Source organism: Natrix helvetica, assembly GCF_964273705.1.
Source record: "Natrix helvetica genome assembly, chromosome: 1".
Lineage (NCBI taxonomy): Eukaryota > Metazoa > Chordata > Lepidosauria > Squamata > Natricidae > Natrix > Natrix helvetica.
The window spans coordinates 212,784,037-212,800,625 of NC_138548.1; positions in this window are offsets into that span (position 1 = coordinate 212,784,037).

Genomic DNA, 16,589 nt, shown 5'->3' on the forward strand with positions numbered 1-16,589 from the left:
CTGAAATAACTAAACTGGAATACAGTGTGTCTTTGTTGAGCAAGCTTAGAGAAGATCTTTTTAAGATTCCATTGGAAACCCACTGCTAAGTCAATTTTTATTTCAGGTACTTCAAAAGAGTGATGTAGTGTTTTATTTTGAATTCTTGTAAAGGAAGGAATGTTTTCAAATAATAATGTGTTTATTATCAGAAGGACTTTCACAAAAGGAGGTCATAGTTGCTCCCAGAACAGCATTTTTCTTCACTTTGAACTAAAACTAGACTGATTTTTTTTCACATAATTTGGGTATGGTAAAACAATTATGGGTAAGAAAAGCCAGGTTTTGAATTGTAACATTAGGAGCAGCATCACACACTCTGGATGCTGATAAGATTGGTCCCTTTGTGGAGTTGTCCACTATAAATATTATTCTGGGAACTAGAAACTCATAAAAACTGAATGTGTTTTACAACATATCTTTAGATATGCCAAAAGATATTTGCAATCAATAATTTCTCATCAAAAATGAGTCCTCATTATAGCGTATTTGTTTTAGTTTTGTGTTTCAATATTTTATTTCTGATCTGTTGGATTGTAGGAATTTCTACATTTTTTTACAGTCTTCTTTTATGATTCTATAATCTTCCTCTAAACTTCGCTCATTTTTAACACTGGACTGTCTGCAATATCTCATGCAAAATCTTTGATCACCAAATGGGCTACTTTATATTTTTCTATTGACTTGGTTGTGATTCTGCTGTTTTCTCACAGGAGATATATAGTGAGGTAAACCTTGGTAGAAAAGCAGGTGTATCTTGTAAACACTGTGCCACATGACTGGAAATATAAGTATAAATAGTAACAGAAGGGCATATTTCATCAAATATGGAAGAAAAGAACTTTATAAGACTTCTTGAGCAGAAAACCTGTTGGTATAGTGGTTAAAGCCTTAGCTAAAAACCAGGAGACTGTTGAGTTCCAATCCTAGTTTAGGCGCAAAGCCAGCTGGGCAACATCAGCTAGTCGCGCTCTCTCAGCCCCAGAAAGGAGGAAACGATAAACCATTTCTGAAAAATCTTGCCAAAATAGCTGCAGAGACTTGAACAGGCAGTTATCAGAAATCAGTACTGACTTGAAGGTACTACCCCCCCCCCCCCAAACACCACCACCACCATCCCATTTCCCGAGTGAATGAGAGTGATTACGAGAATTGCATAGTAGTCTGGTACGATGAAAAGCAGAATTGGGCTAAATACCTGCCTATCCTATTAGCCTATCTTTTAGGGAATGCAATTGAAATCTGGGAAAAGTTTACAAAATTTAGCCTGACAACAAAGAAAATAGAATATATATTTTTTTCTTTTCAAGAAAAGAGAAAATTATTTGATCATGGAAATGGACACGGTGATGGATTTTAGATTTTTCTCCAGAACATATCGGCAATATAGTCAATTTATTGTTCCTTTTCATTCCAAACTCCCCCCCCCCCTTCTCTGTGAAGGTTCCCTCCTTGTAGTTGGTTCTGGAAAAATAAGCCTTCTGTTGGAAGCCTAAAAGTGAACTTGTTCCTGGCTCTTTGGAAAATATCCTGAGCTGTCCTAACTCAAAAGTTTCTGTTTCCCCAACAACTTATTCTTGCTTTTATATCTGAATGGTCTTGGATTTGGCCAATATTGCAACATCCAGTTGCAGAGGAAAATTACAGCAAAGTTACTTGAGCCTGAAACGTAGAAATTGGAATCAGTAAAAAACCCTTCTGTCTCTTGCTAGACAAGGATTCTGATATGTGACGGTTACTAAAAAAATACCATTTTAAACCTCACTGTGACATTAAATGGTACTGTGTGAGATATTTTTTATCATTGTGTCCTTTGGAATGCAAACTTCCAACTCTTGGGTATTTTATAGATTTGCGATGTTTTGTACAGTGGTTGTTGTGCTAATAGTTGTCTTTTTATGTTTGCAGGTTCTTTACCTTGAATTCTCTGTCAAAACTCTTTACTATTTAGTCTTCTCTTTATTTTATTTATTTATTCATATCCCAGCTTTATTATTTTTACAAATAACTCAAGTCAGTGAACCTATCTGCTTTCCGCCTCCTGTTTTCCCCACAACTGAGGAGAGTTGGGCTGAGAGAGAGTGACTGGCCCAAAGTCACCCAGCTAGCTGGCTTTCATTGCTAAGGCAGGACTTGAACTCACAGTCTCCTGTTGTCTAGCCTGATGCCTTAACCACTAGACAAAATAATGGTTGTCTTCTCTTTCATGAAACCTTCCTATTATTTCATGGTTAAGCTCCTTGTTAGATCGGGTAACGGAAAGGCACACTCAGGCTAAAGGCAACAACAGCTCTTTATTGTAACAGAACAAGTATGTACAATCCAGCAAAGGTTGAGTCAGACAGCAGCCCTTTTATAGGGAGCTGTCAGACCCTTCGACCAATGAGATTAAACTCTGTTCCTGCCGGAACAGAAGACCTTGGTAGAAACCACTATAACTGAAGCTAGTATCTAACACTCCTCCCCTCTTAGATGGAGTAGCCCTACTGGTAGTAGTCCTACTGGTTACGTAGTCACCCAGGTAGGTGGGCTTTTTGGTAGCCCACCCAGGTAGGTGGGCTTTTTGGTAGCTCTGCCTGACCTTTGGTCAGTCGGAGGGAGTTTTTTTTACAGGTCGGATGGACCTGTTTGCTCTGCAGCTCTGCTTGGTGTAAGCTCCTGGAACCTTTCACAGGCCACGGCTGGAGCTTCTAGAGCCGGTTCGCTCGCAGCTTGCTGCGGGCCTGCAACACAACCAGATAAGTTCCCCTGTACCTTTGGGCTTGAGCTGCCTGTGGATGGAGTGAGTTCTTGCTCCGTTTGGGTAGGGCTTTGGCTAACTAGTGCAGGAGTTACCTCTGGTTGCCTAAGAGAGGAGTTGGAGAGGTGGCCACGGAGTTGGTCAATGTGCCTTCTCCAATTCCGATTGTCCTCGAGCGCTACAAGATAGGAGCGAGGCCCGGTGATGCCTATCACTGTGGCAAGAATACACAGAGTTCCCCCGGCATAGTTGTGGGCGTAAACGGAATCCCTTACGCTAAAGTTACGAATTTTTCTTGTGGAGTCAAGGAGCGATACGGCAGAATAGTTTGGGTGTAGCCGGTCTAAGTGGGACCTTAGCCGGCGACCCATGAGAAGCTCTGAGAGGCTTCTCCCTGTAGTGGCACTTGGCGTGATGTGTTGAATTAGCAAATAGTGGTCAACCTGTGTTTGCCAATCTCCCGGGCCCATCCTGGATAGGGCGTCTTTTGCAGATCTCACCATTCTCTTCGCCTGACCAATGGAGGCCGACCAGGGCATGCCTGATTCCCTGTGCTGCTAAGAAGGTCTCGAATTGCATGGCCGTGAATTGGGGCCCGTTGTCAGAGACCAGGACATTGGGCAGGCCGCGTGTGGAGAAAAGTTTCTGTAGTACCTTGATGACAGTTTCTACCGTAGTGGAGGTCATCAGGACTACCTCTAGCCATTTCGAGTAGGCATCCACAACTACGAGGAATGTCTGGCCATGAACTGGGCCAGCAAAATCAATGTGCGCCCTAGACCACAGTGCTTGAGGTCGCTCCCACTCCTTAGCGGGCGCCTCTGGTGGAGCTGGTCTGGACTCCTGGCACGGTGTGCAGGTAGCCATCCATTCTTCGATCTCCCTGTCCATATTAGCCACCACACGTAACTCCTGGCCAAATACTTCATCCTGACAATTCCAGGATGCCCTACATGTAAAGCCTCTAAAAACTGCAATGTGCAGTTTGGGTGGAACAACGACCTGGTCCCCCCATAGCAAACAGCCATTAACAACAGACAGTTCGTCACGCTTACAATGGTACATTTTGAATTCAGACCCAACAGGCCCCTTGGACTACCCCCTCCAAACCCAGTTCAAAATTTGTTTGATGGTGGAGTCTTTTGCAGAGTGGCGGGCAACATCACTGACAAGACAGGACCAGTCTCCAAGCAGTCAATGAAAAGGACTGGTGTCTCGAGAGTAGGATCAGCAAGAAGTTCTGGTAGCGGGCAGCGGTTCAAAGCATTGGCGTGCCCCGAAGTGGCACCTGGTCGGTGGATGAGCCGGTAGGAGTAGGCAGCTAGGAAAATGGTCCATCTGGTCATCCGCGGTGATAATGACACAGGAGTAGGTCGGTTCCCAGCCAGCAAGCCTAGTAGCGGTTTGTGGTCCGTAATTAGTTTGAAATCATGGCCGTTTAGGTACTCATGGAACCTTTTTACTCCAGTCACTGCGGTCAAAGCCTCACGGTCCAGCTGGCTGTAGGTCCGCTCGGCAGCGGACCTACAGCCAGCTAGAGTAAAGTCCTAGAGTAAAAGGCTATGGGAACCTCGGTTCTGTTGGGCATGCAGTGGCTGAGGACGGCTCCGCTGCCAAATGGCAAAGCTTCACAGGTCAGCAGCAGTGGCATGGTCTGGCTGTACTGCACCAGGAACGTGTCCGCTGACAGAAATCTTTTTACCACAGCAAATGTGGCAGCCAGGACCACTTCGCATTCTTCGCGACGATGTAAGGGCTCAGCAACGGTGGCTTTCTGTTTAAGAAAGACACTGTAGGAATTAAGGAGCCCGAGGAACGTCTGCAGCTCGGTTTGATTGCGAGGTGTAGGGGCGTCCTGATTTGCTTTAATTTTTTCATGGTCGGGTGAATCCCAGAGCCGTCGATTAGGTACCCTAAGAATTCAACCCTTGGCATGCTAATTTGGCATTTTTCTTTTTTGAGACGGAGGCCCTTGTCCCGAATTCTGGTCAAAACAGTTCGCAAACGTTTGAAAAGTTGCGCCTCATTTGCAGCCGATACCAAGATGTCATCAAAATAGGGGACGACTCCTGGAATCCCCTGCAAAAGCCATTCCATTATGCTTTCGAACAGTCCAGGGGCGATACTAGAAATACGAAATAAAATAAAAGTAAAAGATACTAACTCCAAATTGCAGATGGTGACATTTGAATGCACCCCTGTGCGTCAGAATGGTTTGTGCCTCCACCATAGCGCCATCTACAGGCAATTGTTGGTATGCCTGCATCATGTCCAATTTAGAGAATACTTTGCCGGGGCCTAAAGAATGTAATAAATGCTGTACAGTGGGTACAGGGAAAGCGCTTTGTTGTAATGCTTTATTGATTGTGCATTTGTAGTCTGCGCAGATGTGGACAGACCCATCGGATTTGACAGGTGTCACTATAGGGGTCTCCCAGCGGGCGTGATCAACTGGCTCTAGGATTCCCTGGCCTACGAGCTTGTCAATTTCCAGATCATTTTTGAGGCAGAGAACAAAAGATACTCTCCTGGGTTTTAGCCTTATTGAGGCTATGTTGGGGTCCAAATTAAAAGAGAATGGAGTCCCCACATGCTTACCCAGACCGGTGCCGAAGACATCCTCGAACTTCTTAAAAATTGCTTCAGCGCTCTCATCTTTCAAGGCGTCACTTCTAGGCCCAGGGTTTTGAACCAGTCAAGTCCCAGGAGGCTCCGCAGGTCGCCGCTGACCACCGTCACTGGGAGTTGGCCGCTGTATTTCTTGAAATGCATCCGGAAGGTGCCCTGGCCCTGGCCCACGATGGGGACTCGGTTCCCCTGATAATCGCGAAACCGTGCTGGCAATGTTCCCTCTAATTTTTTTTCGATGTGAGCAGAAAAGTATAGTGTTTGAGCGGCACATTTTCATGTCTGAGCACCCGAATTTTTTTCACAGATGTCACCTAAGACAACAACGAAATCAGTATGATTTGAAACTCAAAGTTATGTTTCTTCAAGGTACCCGCTTAATTCAAAGTGTTATATAATATCAGTATCACTTAACAACGCTCCTGCTTAGCAACCAAAATGTTGGCTCAGAAACTCTGGCATTTGAAGCACGCAACTCTTAAAGCTGTCAAGTTACAAGACCCTTCCACCCCTAGAAAAAAAATGCAGAGCTCTTCAAACCTGACAGCTTTAACACTTGTGGACTTCAACTCCCAGAATTCCTCCTCCAGTCATGTTGCAGCGACGTCATCTGCGTGGATCTGCTCCATCTCTGCTTTCTTCATTGTGGGCAGGGCTGCTGCTGAAGTTGCCGACGAGTAGCCAGCAGAATAACTGCTGCTACCTCCTCCTCCTCCAACAGCACCACCAGATTTGCTCCTGAGCTCAGCGCTGGGTAACCCGTGCCCGCTCCTCCTCCTCCGTGCTTTTGAAGAACCATGAGGCTTTTTTCCCCCCTGCTCCCTCCCCGAGGGGAGGCGCTGCTGCCACGCGCGGAGATGCCGGCTGGAGCTTTGCCGGCTTCATCTCAGCCGCAGCGCCGGGCGGCAAATCCGGCAGTGCTGCCTGTTAGAGGAGGAGGAGGAGGTGGTGGCAGCAGTTCTTCCGGTGGCGGTGGGGGCTTTGGGGCTTCACAACTAGCCTCAGTCGCCCCGTGCTCCTCAAAGCAAGTCTGGGGAAGTCCTTTGCAGGCGGCCCGTTCTAGCTGCCTGCAAAGGACCTCCCCAGCTTCCAAAGCCTGTGGCAATAGAAATCACTGCGCGGCAGTTGAAAACTGCTGCGCGGTGTTTTCTTGCCACCTGCGCGCTAGCGCAGCCGCGCACCTTAGAGGGAACGTAGGTGCTGAGCTCCGGACTGGATTTACTTGCTGGATTGCTACGCTCTTTTTGGCTTGCCTAGTTGCCTTCCAATTCCACCTTCGTCGCCAGTGTTAGATCGGGTAATAAAATAATAATGGTTGTCTTCTCTTTCATGAAACCTTCCTATTATAGGGAGCTGTCAGACCCTTCGACCAATGAGATTAAACCTCTGTTCCCGCCAGAACATTGGACCTTGGTGGAAACCACTATAACTGAAGCTAGTGTCTAACACTCCTTATATAGCATGCTTTTGTCCTCGGGTCTTTAGAAGAAGTTTAAAATTCTTCAGATTTTAGGTAATTTATTGCATTTTAGATAAGAATAGAGCAATTAAAGACATTTTACTGTTATTAAATGAACCTTGGGGTGGTTTAATGACTCAGATGGCCAGTTAGGTCGCTAAATGAAGCTGTCTTTAAGCGAGGCATCAGGTGACTGGACCCAATTGTACGACAATTTTTTACCATGGTTATTAAATGTATCGTGGTAGTTTAGTTAATCACATGGGTATTATGTGAAATCTGGATTTCCCAATTGACTTTGCTTGTTAGAAACAGCTGGGAAGGTCACAAAATGCGATCGTATGGCTACAAGATGCTGCAGCCATTGTAAATGAGAGCCAGTTGCCAAGTGGCCAAATTATGATCATGTGCCTGCAGAGTGGTGCAGCAGCCTTCAAGGACTGGTTGTAAGTCACTTTTTCCAAGGGAGTAGTAAGTTAAAAACATCTTTAAATGCACGCTGCAAGTCGAGGATTCTCTGTATATTCTTAAATCTACATTCCTGATATTCTTCACTCATTTCTCGGAGGAACAATCTCCTCAGCCTGATGAGGCAGCCTAGCAGGGCTTGAGGGGAGGATCCCTGAAGTAACATACCATACATATGTTTCTTTACATGCTCTTTTCTGTATTTTTTTTCCCTTTAGCTCCTTTAAACTGTGGGTGATGGTGATTAATCAGATAAGGAGTTCATGTCTTGAGAGAAAGCAGAAGATTTAAGGCATTTTCCTGTCTTTTCCATCCTGCTGTAAGGTTCGGGGAATACTTGTTAGAATAACAATAAGAACAAGAGGGCCAACCCCCAAATCAGTAAACAATAGCAGGTGTAACTAAAGTGATATTTAGTGTGCACAATACACTGAGCTAGGAGCCATTACAATAACAGATGAATTGCACATAACAACTATCCAAGGATTAGAAACAAGCTGCTTATTTAATGTCCCAGAGAAAGAAGCACATTAGAATTAACTATGCCTGATCAAAGATGAGGCTATTTTTACCTTAAATTGATATTGTTTATGACTAATACAGTACACAGGAAGATGACGTATATAACCTGTTTGATAAAAGTGCTTGTTTGCATATCATTTTTGTCTTTCCTCTAAGAGAATACCCTGTAGATGCAGAAAATAAAAGCTTCAAAGCACTCTTCATCAGTTAGTAGGGTTACATTGACATCAAAAGAGAAAGCTTGTGCTACTGCATCTCACATTCAAAGTTTATTTATTTAGGAAATAATATGAAACATAACGGAAGTTATGTATATATATTATGCACCAAGATACATATACAGTATGTATAGTTACTTTTCCCTGAAAAGCTCCTTTAGAGATTAATGTTTTTAAGAAGTGTCATTCTTCTGTATGCCACAGGAAGCATTTTTTTTGTGATAATGTGAGAATCCCTTTTTGTGGTGTCACTAAAGCCAATGAATTCCAGTCATGCTAATGTCCTCATTTTTTTCTACCATCAAGCAAACAGGGTCTTACTTAGGCAAATGTGATCACCAGCTAATTTAGTTGACTTTGAAAACCTAAACTTAACTGAACTGTATTGATGTTTGGATGAAAAACCAGGAAACCTGAGGATTGTATGCTACTTCTGTGTGTATGTGTGTATGAAGGCAGAAGGCAGTGGCAAATTATTGACAAGAAAATTACACAGGTGTGTCTATGAATTCACAAGGACACAAATTCAACTCTAACTTATTCACGTGAATTTTTGCAGAAAGAGGAGATGGGGTAGGAACTGTTTTGGTTGTGCTTATTATGTTTATAAAGTCTTTATGTTTAAAAAATATACATGTTTTATTGTATTTTTAAATTAGATTTCTTCCATTGGAGCCATTTCTTGGCTCCAAAATGGGATGGATGGGTGGCTGTACAATGAATCAATAGAAGGAAGAGAAAGAGTCGTATTTATGGAACATGCCATGGCTCCCAAAGTTTCATCTTCATCTCAAAGGATGCAAGAGCTCTTGGGTAAGCAGAGGAAGAAACATTTGTCTGGTTACTCTTTTCACTCATAGCTACTGCTAATTCCTCTCTAAGAACTATAGAGTGATGATTGAGGGAGAGTCTTTTGGAAGAGAGCAATGGACTCAAGAAATGGAATGACATTTTGGGGAAATATTGAGTTTGGAGGGCAGAACTAGAGATACTGCCTCTCCCAATGCTCTTCGCCCCCAAAGATCCTTTCATGCAAAGGGAAGACTGACTGTTCAGAGGAACAATTCCAACATGCAGCATGAGGTTTTGTCAAACTGGAGATTCTCCACAGCCTTGGATGGTGATGGCAACAATGAGATAGAAGAGAATAACAATAATTGTTATTATTTTCAATTCATCTGGAGCACCATTTGAACACCGCCATTGACAAAATCATCATCAGTCAATTGCAAAAGGCAGCTGTACTTGAAACATCTTATATCCCATGATGATATATTTAATACTGTGAAACATTTGTCTTTCCCAAGTCCTTGGGAAGGACTCGCTAGGTGGACAAAATGTCAAATACAGTGTAAACCTCTGGCTGACAATAAGACCCATAATAATGATTGTTACAGCCAATCCTGTAACAGCCCCTGCTGGCCAAATCTGGCATTGAGCTCAACGTTCCACATGACTGATGGGGAGAAAGTACGATGTCACACAAAGATTTTATCTTGTATGCCTTTCCATGCAAAAAGCTTCAAGAAGTTGAGTGCTTGGTGCTGTTTTTTTAACTTGGAGGATGGAAGTGGGCTTACCATTTTGAAATAACAAAACTCAGCATGCACACAATATTTTGAAACTGAATTGATACAATCTTCATTTCAGGATGACTATTGTTAATCTAAATTACACAGTCACCATCAGTCTCCATAATATTTTGCATTTGTGTGAGGAAAAGATTAGGGGCCAAGCTGCCATCAAGGACTTTACAATCTAAAATCAATCCTAGAGATCAGAAGGCCCAAGGAACTAGAAGACATGAGTAGCCAAAAATTAATGTGACCAGAGCTACATATGTTGACACACTCAAGACTTGGTGAGGATCCTCAAGGATTTATTATGGCTAGGCTAACTCTTGTTGTACCAGAGACCCCCTCAAAAGTTCTTATCCAAGGAGATTGTATACAACAAGAAGCAAAGAGAGCAGCCACTCAGTCATTCTGGTTTGTAAGGTGAAGCTTTTCTCTAGCAATTATTCTAAGAATGTGGAATGAGGCGGAACAAATTAAGATCCCATTGCCCCTCACAAAGGAGCTGTCATAAAGTATGCCCAGCAACAAGATGGGGAGGAGGGGGCTATTAAAGTTAGAACAAAAGTTGGAACAAAAGACAAAATGGCATTTGGCTGAAATGGGTCAAGGAGTGACATAGGAAGGATGAGGGAAAGGCCTTCCCGTTGGAGCCAGACACACTCAGCCTTTCAGCCACTGATAGAAATCAACGGGATGCAGGTTACATTAATCCCTGTTTGTTTCAAACAACTACTGGAAGCATGAGAAATCTCTCCAAACTGCTTTTCAGGCGTCTGAGTGGAGCAAATCTGAATCTCATTATTCTTCATGTTTTAAAGCAAGAGTGGATAATCCATAGCTTTCTAGATATTGAACTTCACAGGAAGATACAAAGTGGCCAACAATCAAAATTTATTTTAATTCAGCAGTGTTTCGAGAGCCATAGGATATCCATTCTTTTTAAAGTTTGCTACTTACTGATCACTACTTACTAATCAATTAATTATTAGAACAACTCCACTTGGTCTAGGAGTTTAGGGAAGCATTCGGTTACTTCACAATTGATCCCTCACCCAATCTGCTTTTTTCCGCAAACCAGATTAAATGTCTTTAAGGCTGAGCTATATTCTCACGCACTTCCTGTGCTGCTGGAGGTGAAGGTAACATTCTGAATAAGCCATATTCATGTGAAATCTAATGTAAATACCTGGGACTGATTGTCAGAGCCTTGATACTTATTCTGGAACTGGCTGGCAATAATTCAAATATAGTAACTGAGCAGCCGGCAAATAAAACAGTTCAGTAAATTTACCCTGCATTTTATGAATGGGAAAAGTGCTTAGGGAAGATTTTCTAGTACTGTACCTTCCCCATCACCAACAAAAAAGAGGATTATTTCAGATTTTTCACTGCTTTTTAAAATTTTTCATGCTTTCAAGTTAGTCTTGACTCCTGGTAACTGTCTGGATAAGTCCCTGAGGTTTTCTTGGCAAGATTTGGAAGTAATTTGCCATTGCCTACCTCTTAGGACTAAGAAAGAGAGACTGGTCCAAGGTCACAGCTGGCTTTGTGCCTAAAGCAGAACTAAAATTCATGATCTCCTGGTTTCTAGCTTGATGTCTTAATCTCTACAGCTAATTTATTCTCTTCTCACCAACTTTCTCCATCTTTAAATCTGATTCTACCTCATAGTTGTGTGCCTCATTCTGGACATAAATAAACTAAATCCATCCCTGCTAAAATGAGATGAGTGATTGAACTTGATTCAAAGTGCTCAAGTAAGCTGTCCTTATGCATTTAAATGTGCATACTATATAAAAATGCATTTTAAATGTGCATATTATATAAAATAGGAGGGACGCGGTGGCTGAGTGGCTAAGATGCTGAGCTTGTTGATCAGAAAAGTCAGCAGTTCTGTGGTTTGAATCCCTACCACCACGTAACAGAGTGAGCTCCCATTACTCGTCCCAGCTTCTGCCAACCTAGCAGTTCAAAAGCACACAAAATGCAAGTAGAAAAATAGGAACCACCTTTGGTGGGAAGTTAACAACGTTCTACGTGCCTTCAGTGTTTATTCATACCGGCCACATGACCATGGAGATATTTTAGGACAATGCTGGCTCTTCGGCTTTGAAACGGAGATGAGAACTGCCCCATAAGAGTTGGGAATGACTAGCACCTGTGCAGGGGAACCTTTGCCATTACCTTCATTCCTATTCCATCAAATGGAAATATGGATTTCTCAACTTCCAAGTGGAAACTGATGCATCTTTGAAGAGCAGGAATGATTCTGAAGTGGAGAATTGTGACAATAGTGATCCCAGACTGATGCAATTCTCTGAATAAGGAGAAGCCAAAGAGATTAATTGTGTATTTCGGAACATAGCTTCTCATGGGGAAGTCTCCAAAGACCCTGCAGGCATCTTGGGAGTAAGCACCAGAAGCCAAGGAAGAAATAGGTGTTTGCAGCCTCAGTGGAGCCTGTAATGGACATTGGGTCTGACTTAACTTCACTTTCCAAAATACATCTGCATTATTTAAAGGTTACAGAGATCCTTGAAGCAGCAGCAAATTGAGAACTGTCGAGTGCTCCTATGACCCTGGGCATGAATAAGGGAAAGGGGTGGGGGGAATTTAACTACAAGGATTTAAAAATAATCTACAGCAAAAGGTTTAAGAGTTTGGTCTATGGAAATTAGAAATGGATAAAGGATTTGGCTGAAGTCAAATCCCTGACTTATTGTAAAGTATTTTCAATTTTTTTAAAAATGCAGACCTTCTTGGAAAGAGAACTGTTTGGATTCTTCGAGATAAAATGATTGATCATTTTTTCTAAACAAAGTGGGGATTGACATTCAAATGCCTCAGAACATGTTGAATGGTACTGTAATGAGTTAAGACCATAGAGAAAAAGGGGGAAAGAAGAAGGGCTCCATTTTGGTTGTTGCTTTTCCTTGTTAGGCAAATTTTTAAAAAAGAGAAAGATGGCTATTATCATGGAAGCAATGAAAGAAGAGAGAAGAGGACCACTAACACCTCAAACGCCAGGAAAAAACATTACACCAGGGATGATACAAAGGATGTTTGAAGAATGGGGGAAGAATATTATAAAGCCAGTGACTACTAATTGAAATATTTGCAGTTGGAGTTTTTGCTGAAAATGGTTAAAAATGATGTGGTGTGGGAAATGGGTGGTTTTTGTTTTTATTCATTAAAATGGTTAAATGTGAGGAGTGGGGAAATATGTACAAAATTTTAAAGGGGGTGGGAGGAAATAAGCTTGTTTATAACTGCTATGAAGATTAGAAGCTTTTTTTCCAGTATCTTTTTCATACTTTTTGTTTAATCTTTTTTCTTAAATTTCTACTATACATTTTTCATCTTATTTCCATGTAATTTTTTTCAAACACACACACACACACACACACACACACACACACACACGAAAGTACTTGTATAGGTAGTCCTCAATTTATGACCATATTTGAACCCAAAATTTCTGTTGCTAAGTGAGACATTTGTTAACTGAGTTTTGCTCCATTTTACAATTATTCTTGCCCTGGTTGTGAATCAATGCAGTTGTCAGGTGAATCCCCATTGACTTTGCTTGGGAGAAGGTGGCAAAAGGTGATCACATGACCCTGGGATACTGCAACTGTCATAAATATGAGTCAGTTGCCAGGCGTCTGAATTTTGATCACGTGACTACAGGGGTGCTGTAATGGTCATAAGTGCAAAAAAACGGTATAAGTTACTTTTTCAGTGCCATTATAACTTTGGTCACTAAACAACTGTTGTAAGTTGAGGACTACCTGTATATTCTTTACATATTTGAAAAGCATTTATGAATATCTTTTAAAGAGGCAACAGATTTTTGCTTGAGTGTAGATAACTTCTCACTGCCAGTGGTTTCCAAACTTACATTTGTGTAAATTGATTTTGAACATACGAACAATTTGATTTGGAACTTTCTATTTTAATTAGACAAAATTGAACAATGACTTCATGCATATTCCAAGATCTTTCTTGCCAGTGATATTAACGTTAAATGAATTCCTTATATTTTGAGTTTGACTTCCAAGGACTACATTAAGACATCCTTGTTAATTTGGGAGCATAAATACTGAGGTGGTTTGAAGTGGCTAACCTGAATTTTTGTTGTTTTCTATTTATAAAATTCTCTGATTTCCTGATGGTCTCCCCTCCAAGCACTGGCCAGATCTTGCTGCTTAATTTTCCAAAATCGGATGTTGTCAGCTAAGTGCTGCCACCTAGCAGGCCCACTGATCATTTTAGTGACAATCATAACACTATATCTGTTCCATAGATGAGGCCTACAGAATCCCTTGGGAAAAACCTGGCAACAATACCGTAGGCACGCAACTGGAACATTCCTGGATGAGGGTGTGTGAGGAAACTGCTGGAGAGAACCAAAGAGGAAAGTTGGTGGGATGTGAAGGGATTGTGATCAAAACTAACAGGAAAGAAAGAGTAATCTCTTACCTCCCAGCTGCCTGACACAGATAGTCCTCAACTTACAACAATACATTTAGTGACCGGTCAAAGTTGCAACGGCATTGAAAAAAGTGACTTATGGCCCTTTTTCACACAACCATTGCAGAATCCCCATGGTCACGTGATCAAAATTAAGATGCTTGGAGCTGACTCATATTTATGACGGTTGCAGTGTCCCTGGATCATGTGATCACCTTTTGCAAGTCAATAGGGAAGTTAGATTCATTTCACAACTCTTGTTACTGACTTAACAACTGCAATGATTCACTTAAACAATTGAGGGGCAAGAAAGGTCAAAATTGGTGAAATTCAGTTAATAAATTTCTCACTTAGCAACATAAATTTTGGGCTCAATTGTGGTCGTATATTGAGGACTACCTGTTGCTGGTCAGCTGATTGAATGTGGATAGGGGTCTAGTGTGCAGCACAAGCTACAGGTTACTCACTCATGAATCAAACAAATATCCTCCAAGCTATTGTTTTGTTTTAAGATCTCTGCCAAGGCTTCATTATATACTTTTGCATTGGCCTCATGGTTTTTTAAAAGATATATATCAATCAGAGAGCTGTTGCAGCAAGACCCATTAATTTTTTTTAACATAAAATTTTGAATGGATCATATATGTAGCTACCAGTATTTTATTTCTTCATTATACAATCCCCTGGATTGCTTTTGGAATGCAGATGGATGTGTTCATAGGATTTGGAGACTTGAATTTCTTGATCTTTATTTTCCTTCTTCAAATTAACCAAAGGCCTGTTTCACAATCTGTGAGAATTAATATATGAATCAGCCCCCCCCCCCAATTCCTAGAATAAATAATGAAGCAGTGAAATACTGGGATTCCATTCATTTTCATTTAATTGAAACTACTATTACTAATGCTACATTTAATTGAAGGAGAGCCGGGAACTGGCAGTGAGAAGGAGGCTGATTTCCTGCAGTCAAAAATTATTCCTGAGAAGCAGGACCCCCCTAGATCAAGTCAAGGTTTTCAAATGGGGGCTAACTAAATGTGCAGAACTATGAACCAAATTCGTTTGAAAGCACCTAAAATTGTGTGCTACAAAAGAGCCCTGGCATTGCAAGAGGACTCAGCTGCCTAGAATTTTGCATTGGTTAGAAGTGTGTGAAGTTTTTATGTGTGTGCTTGTGCGAGAAGAGATTGTGTATTCTGGTTTTATTTGTATGTAACTTCATCTCTGCACTGTCAAGTGTCTGAAGAGACCATCAGAGAACTAATTATGACCATCAGGGTATGAAGCAGATTGCCCATTATGCCTGCAAGGGCTACATTTGATCCATTACTGAGGGGCCACACTCCAGAAGATCAGCATAGTCCAGACGAAAACTTTACTGAACTAAACATAACATTTAAATTTAAAAGTACCCTGAATCAATTCAATGAGGCTTTGGAGGGCTAGAAGTGGCCACGAAGAGGACAGAGTCTATGGTCTGTAGACAGCTAATGCATGTGAGTATCAACAGTGGCAATCAACAGGAATAACCATAAACCAAAGCCTCTGAAGAGTTTTAAAATTGTCTCCAGCTTCTCATCCAACTAATCTACATTGGTCTTTAGGCCACGGTGTTCCCTTAAAGGAATTTTTTTTTGGGGGGGGGGGGTCCAAGAATTAGCTCACATACACAGAAAGATGTCCAAGAAGTTTATGGATTAATAGGGCAGAGGATGAGAAAGAGCGCAATCGCATCTCACCTACTGGAATTTTATCGACAACCAATAATAAAAAAAAGAAGAGAGCGCCCTTTGGAATGACGCAAAGCATTAACCCAGCGCAAGACGTGGAACGCCTCGCATTAAAGGTAGTTCCGGAGGAGCCCTCCAACCCGGGCCTCTGCAGCTTCTCGGCGGCTATTTCTCGGGCTGGAAGTGCGCCGTCGGGGCTGAGCGCGCGAGTGACGGCGGCGGCGGCGGCGGCGGCGGCAACAGCTTTAATAAACTCCATCTGCTGCTGACACCCCCCCCCCCTCTCCGCCTTCTCTCTTTCAATCTCTTTCTCTTTTCTCTCTCCGCCACTGCGGGATGAAAGGAGGCGCTGAGGACTCTGCAGGCCAAGCCCAAGCGGGGATGACGTCTGGTTAGCGGCAGCCAAAAGACTCCGGAGAGGAGGAACGAAACCACCGCAAAGCCTGGCCGGCCAAGTGCGGCGAGTGTGGGAGTCCCCCGGAGAGAGGCGATCCCCGCGGGATGGAACTGCACGAGCAGAGACGGCAGTTGAAGATCGCGGTCAGGGGCGATGCCGTGACCGGCTCAGCGTCCCGGCTCTACCATGCTTGTGCCCGGGACGGGTGCCTCTCAGTGCCTCGGCGCTGTCTGGATTCCCCTTCACGTGGGTCATGAAGGACGGAGCAGAGCGACTGGCGACACATTCTTCGGAACAAATGACTGGTCGTGGTCCCGTTTTGGGGTGGGGTGGGATGA